This window comes from Vipera ursinii (genome assembly GCF_947247035.1).
Source record: "Vipera ursinii genome assembly, chromosome: 4".
Lineage (NCBI taxonomy): Eukaryota > Metazoa > Chordata > Lepidosauria > Squamata > Viperidae > Vipera > Vipera ursinii.
In genome coordinates this window covers 25916612-25932919 of record NC_139514.1, presented here as the reverse complement: position 1 = coordinate 25932919, position 16308 = coordinate 25916612, and the positions used below count along the sequence as shown (strand labels likewise).

Here is a 16308-nt window from a genome sequence, read left to right as displayed (position 1 = left end):
ACATTTATTTTGGCAATATTTGAAGGATAATCATTTTTCACGCTTCCATTTGGATTCCAATATACCCAGGGAGGAACAATTCGATGCACAAAACGTCCTTTACTGCTTTTGAGAAAACATCCTAACCTACCCACCTCCTCCAGTTGGATGACAGAAAGAATATTTAGGATTTGCGGTATCCAAAGGCCTCAATGTACTAAATTTCCAATACGCGCGCGCACGCACACACAAACCCCTCAAACCGCTTAAAACAGGGGTCTTCAAACTTGGCCCTTTTATGACTTGTGGACTTCAACTCCCAGAATTCCTCAGACAGTGTGCCTGGCTAAGGAATTCTGGGAGTTGAAGTCCACAGGTTATAAAAGGGCCAAGTTTGAAGACCCCTGGCTTAAAAGGTTTCTGAATCCCATTTCGAAATGAGGCGCTGGAAATGGGATTCAGCCGAGTCTTGAAAGACCAAGAGTCAGAAGCGAAAAGCGCGTGAGGATTGGCGTTTCCTTAAAAATTCTTGGGCCGAGAAGAAAAAAACGAAACTCTGCAGCCGGGTCCGTCTGCCTGCCTGAACCACTATTCTGCGCCTCGACCCCTTAAGAGGGGTTTTCCAGGTAGAATTCGACAAGTGCACGTTGCCCAAACCCGTCAAAGCCTACGGGTCTTACTTGCTGGCTTCCTAACCGTCCATTCATAGCCGTCTTTAGCTTGCACTAGAGCAAGGGTCGGCAACCACGGCTCTTTTATGACTCGTGGACTTCAACTCCCAGAATTCCTGAGCCAGCTATGCTGGCTCAGGAATTCTGGGAGTTGAAGTCCACGAGTCATAAAAGAGCCGAGGTTGCCGACCCCTGCACTAGAGACAACCATCCCAAAATAAAGCCACTCTCCTCTCTAGTCTTTGGGGGTCAGGCAAAGAAACTCCCGTCGCCCCGGTTCCCCTTCCTTTGCTGCCGCCTCCGCCTCTCTGGACAGAGGGGTCTTCAGCGGCGCACGCCCGCGCGGTCCCGAGGCAGCCAGACTCAGTCAGTCAGTCAGTCAGACCGCCAAGCCACTCAGAAGGGATTCCTGGCTGAGTTCCAGGTCGGCGCACTAATACAAGCCGCTAGGCTCCCGCCTGACTGACGCCACGCTCGCTCGCTCGCTCGATCCCTGGCTGGCTGGCTGGCTGGCTGGCTGCTGCTCTGGCCTCTGCCGCCGCCGCCGCCGCGCTCCTGCAGCCGCGTCCCTTCGCACGTTAGGAGGGGGAAGTGTGAGCCACTCGCTCCAAAGAAGTTGGCGCAGTCCCGGGAAGGCGACGGCTGGCCATCCGGCGGGAAGGGCAGGCGGCTGAGGCGTTCAACCTACGGGCAGGTACCAAGCTTTTCTTTGAACTCATTGATACGTTTGATTTCTTTGCCTCGGGCAGAAATGTCAGTTCCGCCCCGAGACTTTTGCCGGGCTCCGCCGGGCTGCCCGGTTTTTGGTTTTCTGTGCCGCGGCTTGCCTCGGGACACCCGGTTCGCAAACTTCACAGTCCCCTTCCCTCGCTCGCTCTGTTTTACGTCGCCTGCATTGCAGGCGTCAATTGCCTCGGCCGGCAGCTACGTGGTGCCCAGCCCTGCCCTGCCCTGCCCTGCGGCGGACAAGGCACTCTTAAGCCTGAACTAGGCTCTGGAGGGGGCTTTGGCAGCCGTCAGTTTCCTTTTGGCTCTTATCACGTCCGGGTGTTTTCATTCCCCCCCCAAGGAAGATCTTCGGCTGCGATAGGTGTCTCTGCGCGCGCACGCACACACACATAGTTTATTTTAGGAAATCTCCTCACGCTGTGGTAGCCTGTGACACGGAGAGAACGCTGTGCGTTTATTTGAGAAGGAAGCCTTTTGTAACACAATGGGCTTTACTTCAGAGTAACCTGTGTGAAACTCCTACTGTTAGGCGGGGCTGGTGGAATTTCCCCCCCCCCAAAAAAAAACAAAAAACAAAAAGAAAAGGGGGAGGGTGGACTTTAAAGCAATCTTGTCATTCATAAAACTAGAATAATAGGGTTGACCGTGCGGTGACATCTGCTTAAACTTGCTCTTATTCTTAGTAGTCGACATGGTTTTCGAAACGTTTACACACTCCTAAGCCGAGGGCTTGCCTTTCTTTTGGTGTTCTTAGAAACACGCAGAAAGGAAGGAATGGGGAGGGGGAGAAAGGATTGATATAGGAGACAAACTGACGCCAGTATTGTGATCGGAAGGAGGGGCTCAACGCGAAACGTTTTTTATGGCTAGTTAACCGCTGTCAAGCGCTCTTCAGCCTCTATTTTGATTTCTTTCTCTGCTTTCTAAATTAAGGCGGAAAGCGTCAGGGTTCGTGCCGGAAAATAATTCCTTAGGCTGCTCTTCAACTTCTAGACTAGGTTACCTGACTATAAAATCAAGTTTTGAGGGAGAAAAAAAAATTATATTTAAAAAACAAACGTCAGGAGTCTTGAGACAACAAAATGCTGATTTATTTTATAATAATATTAATAGGGCTAGAATACCTTTTTCAGTTGGCTGTTAAAGACTTTGAGTGAGTACTAAGGTCCAATCTTGGAATTTGTCAATTTCTGTTATAAATAACATCATCTGATCCAAAGTTTAACATGTTAGTTCCGATGAGTTTTTCTAAGCCAAAGTTGTGCACTGCTAGAAGGGAGATAAAGGTCTGTCTGAAAAACAGAAAAATATATTTTTAATTCTTAATAGAAACTGGCAGACACTCTCCATTTTCACCTAAATTAAAAAGCTGAAAATTAAGAAATGGGGGGGAAACTCAGGCATGATTCTGGTTTAAAGGGGCTATGGGCTTTGCATTGACAGTGAAAACAGTAGTGAACTGAACTGATTGTATATTCAGAAACACTCCTAGAATTGACTCTTCAAAATTCTGGTTAAAAGGCAAACTATATTCTACAAAACTGAAATTATGGAAGTATGTCATTGGTACCTGGGACTGAATGAAACCATAGAATTTCTTTGATTTTGAAAGACTTAAGAACAGGTAAATCTTAACCTCAGCAAAGTTGGGGAGGGGGATGTTTCACACTCCTGATATGAAAGGAAGCAAAACATTTGGGCATTTCAGCATTTATGCTGATTCCCTTTACGTGAGTTAGTCTTTATTTGAAAAATGACTTGAACTGTTAAAAAAGTTCTAAGACAAAATAACTTTTGTGACTAGAGAAGCAATGTATCAGGTCAAGATTTACATTCTGTAGTAGGCAAATTACACTCTCAACTAAGAGAACAAATTACAAACCTGTAATTTTCTCTTAATGGATGAATTATCTTATGGCCCAGAGACATAGGAAATAATATACAGGTTCTTGAAATGTAGCCAAGTTCGCACTTGTCCAGGAAAGGCACTGCAGATAAGAAAAAGATTCATTATTTTGTAACAAAGCATTATAAAAATAAGTGATTCTCAAAAGAGAATAGTGGAGCAATAATTTAGACGTTTAGTTTTTAGAGAAGTGGAAAACAATGGTTATAGTTCAAATAAATTGTAATTTAATCCATCCAGACTCATAAATTCTTGTGGCAAATGTTAAATACTGCAACATTATTTATATTTGACTTTTAAAATGGAGTTGGTTTAAGTCAAATGACTGAGTGAATCAGCAATAGTACCTGTATGTAAATATTGCATTAATCATTGAGAGACTATATCTAAAAGCAATTTCAGATACTAACTAATCTCATTCCTATTTAATCTGTGACTTTGTGTACAACTCATGTCTTAGTCATTTGGCATGATAATATTCTGTATTATCACTGCAACACAGACTATTTTATCATAATTAAAAACCATTTCAAAGCAACAGCAATACATCCATTCTTTGTGGTATTAAAAATATTGTATGATCATAAAACTGATACTAGTTTGAGTAACATGGCATTACAGTTTCTCACAAACAAAGCATTACAAAGGATTCTTCTCATCTTTATACTTGAAATCTATCAATCTAGTGTAAAGAAAATTTCATTTCCCAATTGGGAGCAGGAGACCTAGTTCTAAAATGGATGTATGGCAATAGAAATTTAAACTACTGAGTGACTGGGTTCACAAATAGAGTGAAGTGATTAATGTGATTTATTCAGTGTTGTTTTCACATCTTATGTGAACCAGCCACTGTGGTTTATGCTTGCTCATGATATGAACCAGTTTTGTTCAATATTATTTTTTGTTCAATAAAACCATTACAGTGGTAGTGGCTCTCAGCTATATATGAACATATCTTGCTTTTAGTCTAACCACTTTCTACTGGAAAACCAGAGTTCTGGAAATAAGACATAATGACTTGGAAATATTGTTACTGTCTTACTACAGTGTGGTAAATTTTTAAAACTTTACTGGACTGTAGAACATTGGAGGTAGAGTGCTATAACAAATGTAAAATAGTAATAATAAATAAATAATGGACAAAAAAACAAGAAAACTGATGACTATTCACTGTGCATTACATTCCCACGATATTGATAAATTATACCTTTCCTTCAGAAATGGAAGCAGACGTTTACTTCAGGTCAAACAAACTGTCAAAGAAGAAAAATATGCATTGGCTGATTATAGAAAAGACAGCCAAGAACAAGCATTGATGCAATTAAAAATTGGAACTTACTGAGCGTATAGGAAGCAAAATGTGAATATTAAAATAATATAATGAAAACAAAAACAAAATACTGCCAAGGAAAAATATGGTTACTTTTAACCAAAAAATTTGAGGGGAAAGTGGATAAAGATAAAACCCTGAAATGATTTAAAACTGGAACATTAAAATGTTAAAACAAGAAACTGAAGGCTGGACACAAGGGTGAGCTATTCAAACTAATATAAATCAAAGCCGGAATTGAAAAATCATCAAATGATTCACAATATGACAAAATTAGTGGACTAGAGAAATGCTGTAGATTTCTTAAGTAAGGCATTTGATAAAATAGACCATAATATACTACTTGATAAGATAGAAAAATGTGGGTTAGACAGCATCATCACCAGATGGATTGGTAACTGGCTGACCAACCCCAGTTAACATGTAATCTTTAATGCAATTGCATCTACGTGGAGGGAAGTACACAGTAGGATAGCCCAAGGCTCAGTCTTAGGCCCAGTATCCTTCAATATCTTCATCATTGATTTAGACAAGGGGATAGAGGGAAAACTCATTAAATTTGCAGATGACAGCAAACTGTCAGGAACAGCCAACACTCCAGAAGATAGTCTCAAGATGAAGAAGGATCTCTACAGACTTGAACTTTGGGCCCTATCTAATAAAATGAAATTCAGTGTTGAGAAAAACTAAGGCAGAAAAACTAAATTTACAGTTATAGAATAGGTGGTGTCTGGCTCAATAGTAATAATTGCAATAGGGATCTTGGAGTCCTAGTGAACAATCACTTAAATATGAGCCAGCAATGTGCTTCATCTGCCAAAAATGGCAACACAGTGTTAGGCTGCATTGACAGGGATAGAATAGATATCAAAGTGTTAAAGTGTTATAATACCTTGGTAAGGCCACACTTGCAATATTGCATCCAGATTTGGTCACCAAGAAATAAAAAAGATGTTGAGCTTCTAGAAAAAGTGCAAAGAAGAGCAATAAACATGATTAGGGAACAGGAGGCTAAACTATATGAAGTTTAATAAAAAGAAGGGCTAGAGGGTGACATGATAGCAGTGTTCCAATATCTAAGGGGCTGTCACAAAGAAGAGGGGGTCAACCTATTCTCCAAAGCGCCTGAAAGGAGGAGGAGAAGCAATGGATGGAAAGTAATCAAGGAGAGAACCAACTTAGAACTAAGGAGAAAATTCCTGACAGTTAAAACAAATAATCAGTGGAACGACTTGCCTCCAGAAGTTGTGGGGGCTCCAACACTGGAGGTTTTTAAGAAGAGATTGGACAACCATTTGTCTGAAATGTTATAGGGTTTCCTATTTGAGCAGGGGGTTGGACTAGAAGACCTCCAAGGACACCTCCAACTCTGTTATTCTATCATTATTCTGATTCTCAAAGTACAGATTGTGCAAAGAAGTAGAAGAAACAGTAGTTCATATACTCAGATCATGCAAGAATATAACAAAAACTAATTGTAAACAATGACATAACACAATTGCTAAAATTATTCATTGGAATATCTGTCAAAACATGCCAGTAATGAAAAATTGGTGGGAACATAAAGCTGAAAAGGTTGTAAAACTGAATAGGTTAAAATATTGTAGAATTTCTGAATAGAAATTAATAAAGACTTGGCTCATAACACGCCAGGTTTAACTGTGGTTAAAAAGTAGAAATTGTGGGTTGATATGGCAATACCAGGAGATACAGTAGTAGAATTAAAAGACAAGAGTTGAGAAGATCACAAAGTGTCAAGTTCTGAAAACCAGACTTGAAAGGTTATGGCATAAAACATCTGTGATGATCCCAGTGCTTATTGGCATAATGATTGTCATACCAAAACACTGGACAACACTTACAATAACTGTGCATTGAATAGAATATTCTTCTGTCAATTGCAAAGGGCCATGCTGAATCCACACTTACACTACATCAGTATATTACAAAATCCTAGTTGCTTGGAAGAACTTGATGTTTATGAATGCCAACACCAAGCCTAAGCCTGATATCTGTTGTGAACAGATCATGATCATGATGACAACAATAATAATACCCCTCAGTGAAGGATATTGACATAGTTTTGGAGTTTGTGTGTGCTGGGAAAGATGAGAGCTATACCAATCATATAGGACAGATCTCATCTGAGAACCGAGGCAAAGTATATCTCCCATAAACAATACAGTGAGATGTAATTTACAGAAACCCATAAAGCAGGGGTGTCAAACTGCCGGCTCGCAGGCCGAACACGTCATCCGGAAGCTGTGCCCACCCCATTGCCGGCAATAGCAAAACTCTCCCAATACGTTGTGCGATGTCACATGACGTCGTGATTGTGACATGTCTGCCATAAAGGATCAGTCATTGCCTAGGCAAACAAGGAGCAAGCTAGGTATTGGAGTTCCTGATCATTTGGTTACAAATTGGCTGCAGAGCTGTTGGCTGAGCAACCAGGGCCAGCAGCTGCAGGACTACTAGGAAAAAAAGTTGTTTATCTGTTGGAAATATAGAAAGATTGAAAAAAAAATAATGATTTGTTATTACAAATCAAGTCCAATGAAAAAAGGATATCTGAAAAGAATCTACAAGTTCTGAAAAGAATAACATCCAGAATCAGAAATAATAGAACAGCAGTTAGCAGATCAACATGAATTTATGGTATAAAATAAAATATTCACAGAAGCAGAATTGAAGAATTGCAGTCTACACAAGGCAAAGAAATTGGAGCCTTGCTAGAAGTAATTCAGATGTAAAAACAAACTAGGAGGAGTCAACAGTAGAAGAAGAGAGCATAGTTATTGAGTCTTTTTTGTTCCCAAACCTAGCACAACTTCCTCTGCCTTCTCCTTAGAAAGAACAAAAATCTCTTAACAAAAACAGAAAAATTGAAATAAACAAGTTAGAATAGCATAAAAACAATAAGGTTGCCTGCACTGAAACGTCTTGCAAAGAATCAGCTAGCACCAGTATTAAAAGATGCCAATACTGTAATATCAAATGTAAGCACCAGCTCACTGCATGAAACAAACCAACTAATTTAGAGCAGGGCTGTAATTATAATTGAATATCCTGAATGCAAAGAAGAAGCAAGAAAAACAGCCAAACAATGTACCACCAAATTCAAAGATTAGGCTGGAAAATAAGATTAGCATGCATATAAAGTAGTATGGAAGAAAGAAAAGAAGCTGAAGACCCAAAACAAAAGAATACCTGATCAAAAACTATCACCTAGAAACGAGGATTAAGGAAGAATTGAAAATAATATAGCAGCAAATAAGAGCTAAAGCCAAGAATAGCAGATCCAAAGCTTGAATTGCACAATATAGGCAGAATCTCCATTTTCAGTTGAATCAGAAATGTTCCCACTGTAGTGAACCAGTCAACACCAGAGTTCTATGCACAGCTATGGGTCAACCCCCCAAAATACAACAGCATAGATAAAAAGGTGGATAAAAATAAAAACAAGCTGAAATAAAAGAGTGTGTAATAACAGCAGAAATGGTGAAGAAAAGGGGAAGGGAGATGATGAATTGGTCAGCAACAGGTGAACATGAACTCCATATTTTTTGTTGTAACATCTGTCTGGTCTACGCTCATTCATTGCCAAGTAATTTAGCAATATACTGCAAGGAAGTGAAATTGAAAATCTTAACATCTAGCAAAACCTACCTGATAATGAAAATTCCAACAAAAAGGACAGCACTGGCAAAATAACTGCTACCCAACACCTTTCAGATTGCTTACTGGTGTGGTAACTGATGAAGTCCAAATATGATCTGTCCACCTGAGCAGAAAGGAAACTACCCAAACAGCAGAGGAATAAAAGATCAGCTTCTAATTTACAAGATGATTTTGAAAACTGCAAGAGAAGAAAGACCAACTTGAATGTAGCTTGGATTGATTATAACAGGGTGTCAAACTGGCAGCTCACAGACTGGATGCGTCACATGCAGGCCATGCCCATCCCAGTTCCGCAAAGGCAAAAAACATCACTGTACATCATATGACAAGATCGAGGTTGACACCTGTGGATTACAAGGTGTTCAACTCACTGCCACATGATTGATAATCAAGTGTCTAGAAATAACGGTAGAAAAGCTTTGTAGAAAGGTCAATTGCAGAATGCAAGATTATGGTTGCTGGTCTACCATGATAGACTGAGAAAGTTTAATATCAATCTTTAAAGGATACTCACTCTCCCCACTACTCTTTGTCATTGCACTGATTCATCTGCCATCAATAGTGAACAAGTCAGGCAGTGGGTATAAAATATCAAAAACATCAGCCAGACTCTACCTCCTTTACATTGACTATCTGAACCTGTATGGAAAAACACCATCTGTAAGGCCTACTAAGTACTAGAGAGACCAGACTGGCCTGCAAGAAAAACCAAATGAAAAACAGAAAAAGGCCTGGGAAGGCAAAACATTACATGGCCAGTACATTAACAAATAGGCAAAGCAGACAATAACAAGACTAAGACTTTAGAGCAATGGCTCAATGTCTAAAAGCAAGAGAGTTGAAGTAAGAGAGAGGGGGGCTAATTCTGGCTATACAAGATCAAGCCTAAAGAACAAATGCATAGAAAGACAAAACTGAAAAGAAAGCAGCAGAAAGAAAATTGTGCCTCTGCAAGGAAGCAGAAGAACCAGTGGATCACTTAGTTAGCTGCTGCAAAAAGATCACACAAACTGACAACAAATAAAGGCATGACACTGTAGCAACAATGGTACATTGGATTATCTGCAAGACCTACATGGCGTGGGTCCGGATTACCTACGGGAGCACCTACTGCCAGCGTCAACATCCCTCCGTCCTGTGCGCTCCCACAGAGAGGGCCTCTTCAGGGTGCCACCGGTCAGAGAATGTCGGCTGGTGACCCCCAGGGGGAGAGCATTCTCGGTGGGTGCGCCAATCCTTTGGAACCGCTTACCAGCTGAAATCCGGATGGCCCCCGACCTTCGCTCCTTCCGGCGTGATCTAAAAACTTATCTATTCCAACAAGCCGGCCTGGCCTGATGGATTTGGGTTTTAAAATTTTCTCACTTTATTGCTTTATTGTATTCTTACTTTATTGCTCTGTACACCGCCCTGAGTCCTCCGGGAGAAGGGCGGTATATAAAACAAACAAACAAAACAAACAAACAAATAACATTTGTCTAGAAGAAAAATAATGGAATCACAAAATAAAGTAATAGAAAATGAATAAGCTAAAGTACTCTGGGACTTTAGAATTCAAATATACAAGCACCTGCCACGTATTACCCCAAATTTAATAAAGACAAAATGTCTGGATAATGGATGCGGCAGTGCCTGGAGACAGCAGAAGAGAATTGGCAAAAATCACACAATACAAAGACCTGCAAATAGAAGTAGAATGACTGTGGCAAAAATAGCAAAGATTAGTACCAATAGTAATAAGTTCCTTGGATGCAATTCCAAAACATGTGGAAAACCAGTTGAACAATATCGGCATCGACAAAATCACTATGTTACTTGCAAAAGACAGCTCTACTTTGAACATCTTAGATTCTGTGACAGTACCTTTAATATTATTAAACAACAGATGCCTATCCCAGATCCTTGGGAAGGACTTAATAGATGGATGAAAATGAGTCCAGTCTAAACAATTGGCTGACTGTGCAACCAACCATAATAGTGGGCTGGTCTTCTTAAGACTAAAATAAATGAGTCACAGCTTTGCTTTAAGGAAGACAATTCTTATGTCTTCATTTAGATTTCTTCATATAATTCCCTTCAGATATATTGGTCTTGAGGTCTCAGGATTACCATCAGACATGGTGGCTGAGAACGTTAGAAAATGCAACCATGTACCATTTTAAGAATGTCAACATGGAAACAAGGGCATTCTTTGAAATAAAGATGAAATTAAAGACTGGTAGTTTGCAGCATGCCAGCTCCTCATTTCATGTTATTTTAATCAAAATAATATATTAATACCTTAAAATATATAATAAATTTAAAAGTCAGTGCCAAGAAAGTCAGTGCCAAGAAAGGGCTCTGCAACTATTGGTTTCTACAAGCACTATGTTGCCCACCCCTTTTGTAAAGCAAAGCTGTAATATTCAAGAAATATTTTCTTTGTTTAACTTCCTGCATGTTTGCAATCTTTTCTAATCATTTTTGTAACTTTATAAAATTGCAGAGAACTGTAGAAAGCATTTGCAATTAAGAATTTAGGATTGAAGCAGTTAGGCTCTTGTCATTTTTATCAATCTCCTTTTCCAAGTATATTTTATACTGTTCAATATTATTCACTAGGGAATTAGGCCAGTATGGTATTAATGAATGAATAACATTCATTGTTCTTTGGCAGTATCTTTATTGGCACAATTTTTTTGTTTATGAAAAAGTATCCTCCACCCAGTTTCCCAGATTCTGGGCACCTAAATAGTTGTTCTTTCCCCTCAGATGCAGATTTATGACTGATCAAACTTCATGCAAAACCATGGTTTATTTAACTATATTTTTAAACAAGCCATTGTTGCCTGGATTGCAAATAGTAAAACTAAGCCAAGTGCTATAATGGTGCATTACAAACCACAGTGGATTGCTTCCCACATCCTAATAAGCCAAAAGCAGATTACATTATTGCTTAGCCCAATGGTTGAACCACTGTGGAAATCTATTCTGGTTTGCCCTCAAGAGTAAATACTAAAAAAAATTCATTTCTCAGATAAACAATGTTTGATGTTTGGGTGTGGTTTTTTTTGGAAGAGGTAAAGAAATGTTGCTTTCTTCAGGCACAAAGAAATCTGTAGGTACTATGAATTATGCATACTTCTTTTTTCTTCCTGAGCATTTGGCAGTTTTGTTACATAACTACAGACCCCATGATCTTGGTGGGAAATTATATGCAAGCCATATAAAATTTGCAGCTGCAAACAAATTTTTGTGGCTTTCACTTTGTCTCATAGGAACATAGCAGTCTACCTGACACTGAGTCAGAGTGTTGGTTCATCTAGTCCAAGGGTGTCAAACTGCAGGCCGGATGTGTCACACAGACTGTGCTCACCCCGGTTCCGCAAAGGCAAAAAAGTCACAAAACATCACGATATGGCACCTGACATGATCGAGTTTCACACCCGTGATTTAGTCCAGTACTTCTATACTGTAGGTCAGATATATCAAACTCATGACATCGCGCAACGTATTGGGAGAGTTTTGCCATTGCCGGCAATGGGGTGGGCACGGCTTCCAGATGACGTGTCCGGCCCTTGGGCCAGCAGTTTGACACCCCGTTGTTTTGTGGCTACTTGAGCTGATTATTAATCATGGACATTTCTACATGCTAATCACATGGTTTGTCTTTGTAGTCTGTTTTCTACAGTACTCTGCTACCTATGTCATTCTCAGAGTATAATCATTCTGAAAGTATAAAACAGCGAGCATCATTTGGAAAAAGGTCCAGCTGAAAAGGTTCTGAAGACATAAAGAAATCAAGCTATTGATATTTTATCTTTTTTTCCTAGTTAATGTTTCTTATAAAAGAAAAGGTAGAGTAATAAAAATGCAGAATGTGGCTTATATTTTTTTCAAAAAAATATTGTGTATATAACTGTGGGTTTCTCCATTGACTCTGATTCAAATAGTAATGTTTAGTTTTGGATATAAATAGTTGTGTAATTCATTTATTTGATCTAGGTGGAGATAATTATTGTAATGCAAGAAAACTTTGCATTCATAACAAGCCTAAATTATTTCTAGTCTTGTTATTTTGTGATTTAATCTCTCTCTTATGTGGTAGGATTGAATTTTATTTAAAATATTCATAGCCACTCTCCTTAAAATATAGTGTTTTTGATAGGGCAATGACCCCACCCTTTGTTTACATTGGTGTATGAAGTTATGTACCTTTTTTTCATAATGCCATAGAGCAGAGGGCGGGGATATGCAGTCTGTCTGATGCAATGCAGTACTGAGGGAAAAAGTCTATTATATATTCTGCAGAGAGAGGACAGTGTTTTTCAGGAGTCCCATTTGTGCCAATACATTTCTTCAGTATATGATAGAAATTCCATCAGCTGCCAACATTCAAAAAGACACAGAATAAGTCCATTGCAAATAAGCCAGAATTGGTGAATTATTTTTTTCATGCACATTTCTGAAAGCACCCTATAATTCCCACTGAAATCAATGAAGCCTATACATGTAAAACATTTCAGAGCTACGGTACACTAAAAGCCTTAATCAAGAGGACCAAAGGATCAGCACCATGTGGCTTTTTAGTTTACAGCATTTTCAAATGGAGAAGGTACCCCACTATGTTTCTTAGCAGGGTAATGATGCTCAGGGGAGCTTTGAAAGCAGTTTGTAATACAATATTGGAAGACCATTGTTGAAATTTTTAAAAGCTCCCTGGGAAACCAGAATTCACATTGAGCTTCCTTCTAAATAGCTTTTTGGGTACATTGCCTAAATATATTTGATTCTCCAAGAAGGTAATTACTACTAAATAAATACTCAGATAGTCTACAGCATTCAGGCATATACTTTTTCTAGGTAAAAATTTGATATTTGTTTCACAATATTTTTTGATACTTCTATTTACAATAAAAACAGTAACAATGTATATTATCTACAAGAATCAGGTAAGAGGACATTGAGTATGAGAATTTTGTTTACTCACCGTAAGAAACCTCCAACAGGGAGTTTTTTCTGCTATGACAATATACTAAAGTTGCTTATGTTTCATCCTTGCCAATTATTACAGTGACAACTATGCTAGCTTTTTAAAACTCTAAATTAACTAAGACGCAACAGAAGACACGATTGGGAGCTCTAGGACAGCATTTGCCAATATGGCTAACATCCCTAACTGTAGATTTCAAGCCTCAGAATTCTCCACCAGCATGACCATTACTGAAAATTCCAGAGATGAAATTCATACATCTGGAAATTGCCTAAGTTCCAAATCATTGCTTAGAACTAGCTACACTTAATTCTTACTTTCATGTGCCTCCAGAACCCTATTCCAAAATTTTCACCATTTTGATATGGCATGTACATGTAATGTAATGTAATGTAATGTAATGTAATGTAATGTAATGTAATGTAATGTAATGTAAACCCTCTAATGTATACCCTCACACAATCTAACTAAAAATAAACTTCATCAAATCCCCATTAATGTCCCATTAGTACCCAGAAAAATATTATCTAGCTATATGCATGACATAGTGCCATCAACCTGTCATCAGTGATCTGCTCAAAATATCCTGTAAAGGCAGCCCATTATCGACAAAAAGAATGTTGGTGTGACACTCCTGAGAACAAATTTATTTCCTAGATGAATGTCCTAAAAAAAGAATACCGTAAGTCCTTTACAATTATTTATAATTTGTAACTATTTATTTTTCAGGATTAAATCTAATAAATACAAATCATCTAATACATTTATAATGAGAACTAGTTGTGCGGCATGTAAGTCTAATATTTAATAATTAAAATTTTCTCAGGTACCTATTTTCCTTAATTACCTGGAGGAATGTGAGTATGATTTTCTTGAAACATTCTTTCATTTTATAATACCGGCTCTTTGAAAAGAGCCAATACTTATTTTTGTTTTGTTTTACTCTGTTTTTGTCAGCTTTTAGATATAAGTCACAAGTGAAGTCAAAGGAGCCAGTATTATAAAGTGAAAGGATGGGAATAGTTCCACAGAGCTGGGCATCATCCTGCAAGGTTCAGTTCCTTAAATTTGGTTTTCCTGGAGAACAATCAGTTTATTTTTAGCATTTTAGCATTTCTCTGTTATCTCAACTTGAGTATAGTGTTTAAATTCAGCATTAACGTTAAATGTTTAATAAAACACAAACAATGATTTGATTGCTTGTTAATTGTGTTCCTAGGTCTCAAAACATTAAAAAGACTAAATTTCAGAATTAAGGAAGTTTCCCTGAAGGGCTTCTAATAAGCACATAAAAAAGATAATAGACTGAAAAGCAACCAGGTAGTTTCTCTCGAGAATGCAAATCCCATTACAGAAAATAAATATTCTCTCTCGTGGCAACCCACTAGACCAGGGGTCAGCAACCCGAAACAGCAAAAGAGCCACTCGGAACCGGTTCCTTCATACACACAAAAAAGTGGGAGCCACAAAATGTGCGCGCGCATGTGGGCACGCATGCGCATGCGCAGAACAAGCAAAAACATACACAACCCCTATGCCTGCACCGCATCCTGAACCGCACACACCTGTCGCTGCCCAGTGCCACCAGCTTACGGGGGGAGGGACGGATTCGCAAGCCGAGGAAGGAAACGGCCTTTCAGAGGATCCCACCCAGCCCCCCTCGGAGGCAACGGACCCTTCCCCGGCCGAAGGAAGCCTCACGAGCAGCTCCTGCAGCGCGGCTCCCTCGAGCCGTGAGGCACCTGTGCGAGCGTCTCCTGCAGCGCGGCTGTGCAAAGAGGACGGTGGCAGTTTGGAGAGTGCGCGCGCACCTCTCCAAACCTCCACTGTCCCGTTTGGAGATCTGCCATGTTCGTCAAACACGGACGAACGCAGCAGCTGTGCAAACGGGGCGGTGGTAGTTTGGAGCTAATTAAAAGAGTTAATTAAAAGAACGAAGACGCACGCTCACATCTAGTCAGAAGAAAATAAAATGCAATAGTACAATCAATGATTTTTTTTAAAAAAAAATAGTTATTTTCCTCTGTAAAATTTAAGTAGTGGGACCTGAAGCCACCAAAACTTTCTCGCTTCTGATCGCCTCCTGCCTTCTTTCATTTCCAAGCAGGGCTTCTTGCTCCCACTTCGCCCGTTTTCCTTCTGAAAGGAACTATCTTGGCAGACCTTTTAGCAGAGAACCGAACGGCTGCCCTCCATCGATCTCTGCGCAGCCCATCCTGTCCTGTGAAGAGTGCATTAATCAAGCCTGGGTTAGAGCCTTGGGAGGCTACTTAAGTTACGCCTTCCAGTTCTGCATTAGCTTCCTTGAACTGTGAGAGAAAAAGCGAGGAATAGGCGCGATCGGTGTAATCGTGCACCGTTTTTCCCACAACTCGCTAAAAGGCAAAGTGCAAATACATTTGCACAAAAAGCAAAATGTAGTTAATATTAACTTTGGTTAGCTTTGCAGTTTGCGTGAATGTAACCACGGCGAGAGAATAAGGTATTCTTTTTTCAATAAAGGAGAATATTTGTAGCTCAGGGTTGAAATGAAGGGATCCTTGGTGGTCTCTGAGCTTGCAGACATTTCATTACTCATTAGGCAACATCATTCGTGCAGCTGCCACATCATTCGTGCAGCTGCCATGCTCGTCCATGTTTGACGAGCGCAGCAGACCTCCGAACAGAACGGCGGCAGTTTGGAGAGTGTGTGCGCACCTCTCCAAACCGCCACCGCCCGTTTGGAGACCTGCCGCGCTCGTCAAACATGAACGAGCACGGCAGACCTCCGAATGGGACGGCGGCGGTTTGGAGAGGTGCGCGTGCACTCTCCAAACCGCTGCCGCCCGTTTGGAGACCTGCCGCGCTCGTCAAACATGGACAAACACGGCAGCTGTGCAAACGGGGTGGTGGTAATTTGGAGAGTGCGTGTGCACCTCTCCAAACTGCCGCCGTCCCGTTCGGAGGTCTGCCGCGCTCGTCAAACATGAACGAGTGCGGCAGACCTCCGAACGGGACGGCGGCAGTTTGGAGAGGTGCACGTGCACTCTCCAAACCGCTG

The 16308-nt window shown here is 40.0% G+C and overlaps 1 protein-coding gene across 1 annotated transcript in view; it reads left to right on the top strand.

Annotated features, from left to right (window-relative positions):
* The first annotated feature begins 1165 nt into the window (after positions 1 to 1165).
* The window catches only part of SMAD9 (SMAD family member 9), a 35346-nt gene continuing 20203 nt past the window's right edge, over positions 1166 to 16308 (top strand). The window contains exon 1 of the mRNA XM_083361895.1: positions 1166 to 1344. The gene's annotated coding sequence lies outside the window, so the exon portion shown is untranslated. The remainder of the gene's footprint in view (positions 1345 to 16308) is intronic.